The sequence below is a fragment of the Pseudorasbora parva genome, chromosome 2, assembly GCF_024679245.1.
Source record: "Pseudorasbora parva isolate DD20220531a chromosome 2, ASM2467924v1, whole genome shotgun sequence".
NCBI lineage: Eukaryota > Metazoa > Chordata > Actinopteri > Cypriniformes > Gobionidae > Pseudorasbora > Pseudorasbora parva.
Genome location: NC_090173.1, coordinates 12,627,947 through 12,637,130, shown reverse-complemented (window position 1 = coordinate 12,637,130; position 9,184 = coordinate 12,627,947).

Sequence of the window (9,184 nt, the reverse complement as noted above, 5' to 3'; positions counted from 1 at the left end):
TCAGGGACAACCTTCACTGACTCTAACTCGAGCCGCCGCAGTTTCACCTGTTTGTCAGCCTCGATTTCCAGTTTACGGCCCTCCAGGCGTAGCTTCATTTCGGCTTGGCACGTCTCAGCTCGCTCCTGCCTCTCCATCTGGAGTCGGGCCAAACAGACTTTAAGTCGCGCGTCACCCCCAGACTCTCCAGTACGCGGAGACAGCGGGTAGAAGGGCGGCAAGACTGCCTTGGGGTCGGCCTCCGCCTCCACCTCCCCCTCAGCATGCTCACCTGTTGCCGCTTCCATATTCCCCACACTAGATAAGCGCCTTTCCACAGCCGACATGCCAGCCTTTTCACTATCCGCAACTGGAAATAAAAACACTTTTAGTTTGACCAAATGTTTCAAAATCTAATTTTTAATAACCTGCTTCAATGCTTGCCTCACCACAGGAATGCGATAGTGATCCGCGATCTGCAGCAACTCGTCTTTTCTACAACGCTCAAAAGTTTCTAAAGTTGGATCAGCAATAAATGATTGCAAATCAAAAGTACTCATTATTCTCTTTTCCATGATACTTACTCACAACACAAACGACTCCCTTCGATTGCAGGATCCCCACACTATACAAAAACACACGCACACTCCAATTAACCGGGATACGATTGTAATCAACATAGAATATTAAGATTGCATCTCAAACAAAAGAAAGAGATAACAATCCCGGACGAGCCCCCAAATATGTTACGTCCCTCGTTAATTAGATGTTAAAATGTCTAGCATATTATCAGACATAACTCAATAGAGGTGTGTGCGTGACAGATAGTGAAAGGGAACACGCAAATGAACGAGCGACACCCAACAATCTCAATTGAAAAGTATTTAATGTGAATATTATTGTAAAGTAATTTAGTGAAAAGTAATAATATAGAAAGTAAATGGACAAAGTATACGAGCAGTCAGGATCAAACAGACATCAAAAATGGGGAGAGAGAAGGAGCAAACGAATGGTGCTTAAATCAAAGAACCAAACATAACAAAACTTCTCTTACTAAAGATTCAAAACAACTAAACTAACTAACAACAATAGATGTAGAAAAAAACATCTTCAACGTCCGCAAACGCCATAACTAAACTTCCTAACTAAACCAAAATCAAAACATACATAACAGCACCACTCCTAAGCCTGGTGTGTCTAATACATGATTTGAGCTACGTGTGTGTGAATGTAGGTCACGACCTGCTTACTGGCTCACAACCTCTCTTACCCCTTTCACTGCGGGAAGTGAACAGATGACAAGACAATCAGAAACTCTCATAAAGTAACAAGATTTGATTAGACTCTCGGACTGGACTCTCGAACGAGAGACCGTCGTCACCGAGCGTGCTCTCTCTCCCCAAAGTCAGAGCACCCTGTCCCTTTCAGCTTGCTCCATTCATAAAGAGCCTTGCGACCGCTGATTGGTGGTATCCGCCTGACGTCAGTGTCTGACGTCTGTAGATTTACAAGCGATCGTCCACTCACGTTCCAGCTCTGAAACACAGGCAGCTGATTCAAATACACACTCACATATCAGGCCCAGCGTGATCTCAAGACAAAATACGTAACCACGTACGCAACACACAACATGTATACATATATATAACAAACAAAAAAACTACGTAGTACTGCGTACGTAACAATGGCAATAACCAAAATTCTTTTCCTTGTGGGAAATTTTTAGGTCCCCATGAGGAAAAAATCACACAGAAGGAGTTTTTTTGAGAAAGTGCAGAGAATGCCGAATGTTTCCTGTGATGGGTAGATTTAGGGGCAGAGGCAGTGTAAGGGGATAGAAAATACGGTTTGTACAGTATGAAATCCATTACGCCTATGGAAAGTCCCCATAAAACATGGAAACACTGTGTGTGTGTGTGTGTGTGTGTGTGTGTGTGTGTGTGTGTGTGTGTGTGTGTGTGTGTGTGTGTGTGTGTGTGTGTGTGTGTTTAACACAATACATATTTGCACAAATAAAATTGTTTACTTTTTATGATAATATAGAATTTTACGGTAATACAGAAATTTACCACATAACCCCTGTGTTCAGTAACGGATGTCTGTGTTTCACAGGTTTCTCTGCTCTACAAATAATGGTGTTGATTCTCTCTATGGGTGCATCTGTATCTGCAATTCTGCTCTACTGTCGGATCTACAGCAGAGTGCAATATGGTACAAATATTTTTATTTGCTGTAGTCCATTTGGGACTTGAAGATTAAGAGACTTTGACACTTTAATCCAAAATCCAAGAAAGATAACACATCTTCAGTTCACATAATCAACATGATATAAGAAGAACAGACCAGCACTCAATATAGTTAACACTCATTTAAAGATACAGCAGCCACAGTGAAAGGGATAATTATGAAATTTTCCGCAGTGGAGACTTGGAAGTATACGGCCACGGCTAGGATTGGATAAGATTTGCATATTTCTATCACATATCAAAACACGTTTTACTCACATGGTGTGTTGCATCATTCCTGTCGGATCCAAATCCAGCATCGACCGGAGATTTGTTTACGAACGACCTGCAGTGAAGAAGTCTTCCCCACGTGAGCTGGAACTTCATTAAAAATAAAGTTCAACCACTCAATCTTAATAATAGGATCAGAAGGAAGCTTATGCAGCAACTGAGTTCTTCCACAACCAGGAATAGCAATAGCTTAAGCTTCCTCTGCATATTTATTGTTGTTGACCAGCTAGCACCAGATCACCTCCATGAATCAGTGGGCAGGGCTACCGGATTAGAGGCACTGTAGAGGTGGTTTTTCGACACACACTGACATCAGTACCAAGCACAGGACCGTTTGCCGAGCCTGGTGTCTATAAAAGCTTTTCTTAGACTAACAAGTATGTTTTCAGCTCTGAAACGTAGAAGATATTCTTATATGACGCTATACATGACTTTTTATATATCAAAAGCTCAAGGAAAAGTTGGTTCCTCAATTCATCACCCCTTTAAGTAACACCAATAGCGAGAGCAAATCATTTGTAACTCTAATGAGAGCAGTCTCAGTACTATAATACTGTCTAAATCTTAATTGGAACTTAAAGGGATCCCATGGTGTTGAGACTTGTATGGCTTAATATAACATAAACAATGTCTCTTACTGAAATATGTAGTAAAAAACCCATGAAAGATCTACATTATTTAAAAAAAATCGATTTTATATTTGGACCATGGGCGGCACCATTTTGTTTGCGTTCTAGGTTGATGACGTAGAGTGGTTGCACTACTCAATCAGCTGGCGCTACCCGTAGCTATTTTTACCACAATGCAATTTGAAAATTGTTTCAGAGTTAAACAAAACCAATGAATTGCTTTGTAATTGTACTTGAAACACACTCAAACATACATGTGCACACAAACTCACCTACACAAGTCACAAACAGATCGGCGGGCGGGCACACACACTTGAGAGACTGCGCTGTCTAAATCGAGATGTTGGGCTGCTCAGTCTCCACGACGGGCTGAATCTGAAATCGACCCCTTTACCCTGAAATAGGGCATTATTTGAAGGGACGGCCATTTGTAGTGTTGTCTGACACCATAGTGGACATTCAGTCTCACGTTGCACCGCAATAATGAGTGTACAGCCGATTTACACACAACAGCTGTCCGACAGGCCGTAATGTGGAGAATACACATATGGGACCGCCGTGGGGGCCACTACATATGGAACCCAGCCTAACACAAGTTCCACAATGCATACGACTGTTAGACCTGGCATCAGACCCTCCGCCACGTCTGACTGCCATGGGTTGCGTAGGACTCGACAGGGTTCGCCCTACTGGGGAACTTGACTGGAGCATATAAGCGCACGTATCTGTTCCACGAGGAAGGGAGTGGCGCAGCAAGCCGACACTAGAACGGGCACTTCGGTGCTACCGACTATGAGGAGTACACGAGAAGATACCGGTTCTACACGTAGGCTATAAAATGTAGCGAACGTCTTGGGTGTCGCTCAACCCGCAGCTCTACAAATATCAGTCAGCGAGTTGCCATGAGCCAGCACCCAGAAAGAGGCTACACCCCTGGTGGAGTGGGCTCTAATCCTGAGCGGGCAGGGCATGTCTTGGGACTCATACGCCAAGACAATGGCAATGGGTTGAGGTGGATTTAATCTCCTCGCGCCCCTCAGGAACCTGACGATCAGGTCCTGCTTCCCCAAAGACTTACCTTCTACTAGTTCGTGATGGGCAGCGATTGCGGCCACATACACCTTGAGGGTGGAGGGAGACAGCCTTCTCTCCAACCCGTCATGTAGAAAGGAAAGCAGGGCCCAGACCAAACATCTTCGGGGGTCTTTTCGATGAGAAGAGCACCAGTCGACGAACAGGTTCCACTTCAATGCATAGAGGTGCCTCGTAGAGGGAGTTCTAGCGGAAGTGATGGTGTCTACCACGGTCCGTGGCAGGCCACCTAGAACCTCCGCATGCCGTCCAGGGACCAGACATGGAGTTTCCAGAGGTCTGGACGCAGGTGAACGAGGGTGCCCCGTCTCTGAGTCAGGAGGTTCTTCCTCAGAGGAATGGGCCAAGAAGGTGCTGTCGCAAGGAGCACTAGTTCCGAGAACCATGTCCTGTTGGGCCTGTATGGTGCCACCAACAGGACCTGCTCCTCGTCCTCCCTGACCTTGCACAATGTCTTTGCAAGAAGGCTCACTGGGGGAAACGCATATTTGCGTAGACCCCGGGGTCAGCTGTGTGCCAGCGCATCCGTGCCGAGGGTCCCCTCGGTCAGGGAATAAAACTACTGGCAATGGGCAATGTCCGGGACGGCAAACAGGTCTACCTGTGCGGCCCCGAAGCGATCCCAAATAGCTGGACCACCTGGGGATGGAGTCTCCACTCTCCCGGAAGCACTGGCTGCCGGGAGGGCTCATTTACCGCACAATTGAGCCGGCCCGGAATCTGAGTGGCACGAAGTGACCTCAGAAACTTCTGACTCCATAACAGGAGGTGGCGGGCGAGTTGTGACATGCAACGGGATCATAGACCACCCTGTTTGTTGATGTACACTACAACCACAGTGCTGTCCGTACATACCAGAACGTGCTTGCCCTGGAGCGGCGTGCTGCCTTGGCTCAGGGTAAGACGAACTGCTAACAACTCTAGGCAGTTGATGTGCCATTGCAGTTGAGGCCCCGTCCACAGACCTGAAACTGCAAGCCCGTTGTACGTGGCACCCCAGCCGGTGGATGAGGCATCTGTGGAGACAGTCGCATGCCTGGATACCTGTTCTAGGGGCACCCCCGCCCGTAGAAACACAGGGTCCGACCATGGCTGAAGGTTTGGCGGCACCTTGGTGTAACTAAGACACGGAGGGACCCGCTGTGCAACGCCCACCTCGGGACTCAGCCATGTAGCCAGCGTTGAAGTGCTCTCATATGGAGCAACCCGAGCGGCGTATCCGCTGCTACGGATGCCATATGCCCCAGAAGCCTCTGAAATTGTTTCAGTGGGACCGCCGTCCTGTGTTTGAATGAATTCAAGCTGTTCAACACTGACTGAACGCGCTCCTCAGTGAGGCGTGCTGTCAGGGTGACCAAATCCAGCTCCATACCGAGAAAAGGAAACCTCTGCATCGAGCAGAGTTTGCTCTTCTCCCAGTTGACCCGAAGCCCCAAATGGCTGAGGTGCTCAAGCACCATAAGCCCCAAGGGTGGGACCTCATACTAATATGCTCATCCGTCGAACACAGAGCGTAGAAACGGTCTGTGTCGCGGGAGAATCGAGACATGAAAGTACTCGTCCTTCAGGTCGATTGCTGCAGACCAATCTTGGGGACGGATGCACCTAAGGATGCGTCTTGGCAGCGGCCTGGACGTCCTTCCCGCGGCCGGCTCCACGCCTACGCCCGGGTGGAGGCTGCTGCTGGGCTGCGGCGGGAGCGGGGACGACAGCGGTGACGAGCAGGCGGAGATGAGCAGGCAGAGGTGCTGCTGCCGGCGGAGGGGTGGAGGGGGGGAGGCAGCAGCGGGCCGCCGGGGCAGGATGTGCCGGATGGCCTCCGTCTGCTTCTGGGCGGCCAAGAACTGCTGGGCAAAGCTCTCGACCGCGTCGCCGAACAACCCAGCCGACGAAATAGGGGAGTCCAGGATCTGGGTCTTATCGGTCTCCCTCATATCGGCCAGGTTGAGCCAGAGATGCCACTCCCGGACCACCAAGGTGGACATCGCCTGGCCAATAGCACGGGCGGTGGTTTTTGTTGCCGGAGGAGCTCTGGGCCAGGACTACCCTCGTGCATGTCCATGAGTGCCTGTGCTTGGTGCACCTGAAGCAACGCCATGGCATGCAAGGCGGATGCGGCCTGGCCACAGGACCTTTAGGCCTTCGTGGTCAGACCGGAAGAGAATCTACAGGCCCTGGACGGGAGCTTCGGGTCCCTGCGCCAGTTGGAAGCGGCCGCCGGACGCAGTTGCATCGCGATGGCCTACTCCACCAGCGGGAGACCCTCATACACCGTCAAGGGTATTGAGGAGGGAAGAGCCACCAGGTCGCCCACGGGCGCTAAACGGTGCTTTCCACGACCTAGTCAGCTCCTCATGCACCTGAGGGAAGAATGGCACCGGGACAGGACGCTGAAAACCAGCACGGCCCGCCCCGAGAAACCAGTCGATCCAATCTAGAAGGTTCGGGGCGTGGTGGAGGGTTCCACTCAAGCCCGACCTTTTCGTCGGCCTGGGAAAGCATAGCGGTCAACTCAGGTCCAACTCGACCATTGCCACTCTCCCAGAGGGAGGCAGTACAGCCGAATCTTCATCCCTCGAGGACTGGAACTCCCCCTCCGATGCAGCGATCGACATCTGCTCATCCGCGGGTGCCTCAAAAGGACACCATCGGAAGCCCATGAGAGGGGCCGACGGAATCCTCCGGAAGCACCACCGGTTGCGGCGCTTGTGAGGGATTAGGGTCCTGCGGAGGATCGGTCTACGGAATTTTTCCTAACATAATCCTCAGGTCACCCCGGCCATCCATCGAAGTAAATGGTAAATGGACTGCATTTATATAGCGCTTTTAACAGACTTTATGGCCATCCAAAGCACTTTACATCTTGCCTCACATTCACCCATTCACTCTCTCATTCATACACTGACGGCGGTGTCTGCCATGTAAGGCGCCATCCAGCTAGTCGGGAGGTTAGGTGTCTTGCTCAAGGACACTTCGACACTTGGACGCTTGGTGGAACTGGGGATCGAACCACCAACCTTCCGGTTTGTAGAAAATCTACATGAACCATTGAGCCAGTGGCTCAGTAGGCCTTCATCCCTCGAGGGGATGAAGGCCTATTCTACTGGGCAGGAATAGACCTAAATCGAGCTATGGGTAGGGGGACTCCACACTCCCGAAGGTAGGTGAGTCTCGACCTATGCGCCGAGATAGTCATGTTCCTGCAGTGAGAACATGAACTATCCACAAACGCCACCTCAGCATGCTCTGAACCCAGGCACGTAATACAGCGCTTGTGACCGTCAGCGGGCGACAGGGAACGACCGCATTCAGAAACACACGGGTGGAAAGACATCTTGAAAAAGACGGCACATCACCCGTGTAGCTCTTTTATGAGGAAATCTGCTCTTTTAGCGCTGAAGAGCCCAGGGATTGACCGCACATTCATCGAATCACAGGTTTGTAGCGCAGCCTGTTTCTGCTCTCACCAGAAAAGGAGCTCCGAAGTGAATGACAAACCTGCGTGGCGATCGCTTCCGCTTTATACCCGCGCAGCGGGGCGGGGTGCGATATGCAAAGCATGCACGCCAATGTTCATTGGCCCGTTTTCTATATCTAGAAGCTGATAGGGGCTCCCAGAAGTGATCCCAATTCGTCGGTCACCCGACGTACGTTGAGGTGACCGACTGAAAAGGAACTAGTTTATATTATTAGATGGCCTAGTCGCAAAACATATAATCAGCTGCTACTATGGTGGAGAAAAAAGAAAACATATTAACGTCAAGGGATACCTTAAGGTATAACTTAAGAATGACGTAGTGTTAAGAAGGTTTCGGGAAATGCAGCCCTGGTCGTGCACACACACACACACACACACACACACACACACACACACACACACACACACACACACACACACACACACACACACACACCATACAATACACACCAAAACCCACATAAATCACAGCACAAAAAAAAAGAAAAAAAAGACCATTGGCTAGTGTACTGGTAATTCGTTTTCATGGTCTCTACTAGTTAAAAAATAGATATAGAATGATCACAAAAATATCCATCCATCCATCGATCTTCAAAAATCAGTTACTGGAGTTGTACTCACAATATGACTGGGTAGCAGTTTCCACTACCCAGTCTGGTCAAAATCCAGAAAAAAACGTGATTACCTTACTTCACCTTCTTCCCCGCATGTGGACTCATTCGCACCCTTTCCACTCGTCTTTGCACAATTGTGAAAGTGATTACTCTGTGTCACTGTCATGTTCACCATACTTCGACTGCAGGGCTGTTCAGTTTTCCGTTGTCACTGCCACTGTGTACCTTCTCAGAGGCCAGAGCCTGCGCACCCCTCTTAAGGACGTAAAAACTTCCATGTGACTGACACATTAACATACTACACATGCTCTCTGTCTCCAAAGCACGCTTTTAAAGGGATGATGAATTGAGAAATCAACTTTCCCTTAAGCTTTTGATATAAAAAAGGTCATAGTAATATAAAAATATCCTGTACGTTTCAGAGCTGAAAACACCAGGCCCAGAAAACGATTGTGTTCGCATCTTTACGTCATTGCATGTTGAAACACACCTCTACAGCACATCTAATTCCGTAGCAATCTCCCGTCCTCCCCGCATTTCTGTTCTGGTATGTTTTTGAGTTTATGTTTTGATTATGTATTTTTGCCCCCTTGTGGGTTTTGTTTTATATTTATGTTTATTTTTTATAATAAATTATCACTTCTTTTGCACATGAGTCCTCCCACCATTTTCCTTTGTGTTTGTACCGTGACAGAACGGTACCATCATCAGAGGACTCAGCAAGATGGAAGGCTTCCTTTTCCAATCTCCCTGCCCCTCTGCTTCACCGATGGCAGGACAACGGCGCAAGCTCCTCTCCCTCCGGAAGGAGGGAACCAGCGTGAAGGAGTTTGCGCACCGGTTCGTCTTTGCAGCAGAGGGGCTCAACATCAGCGT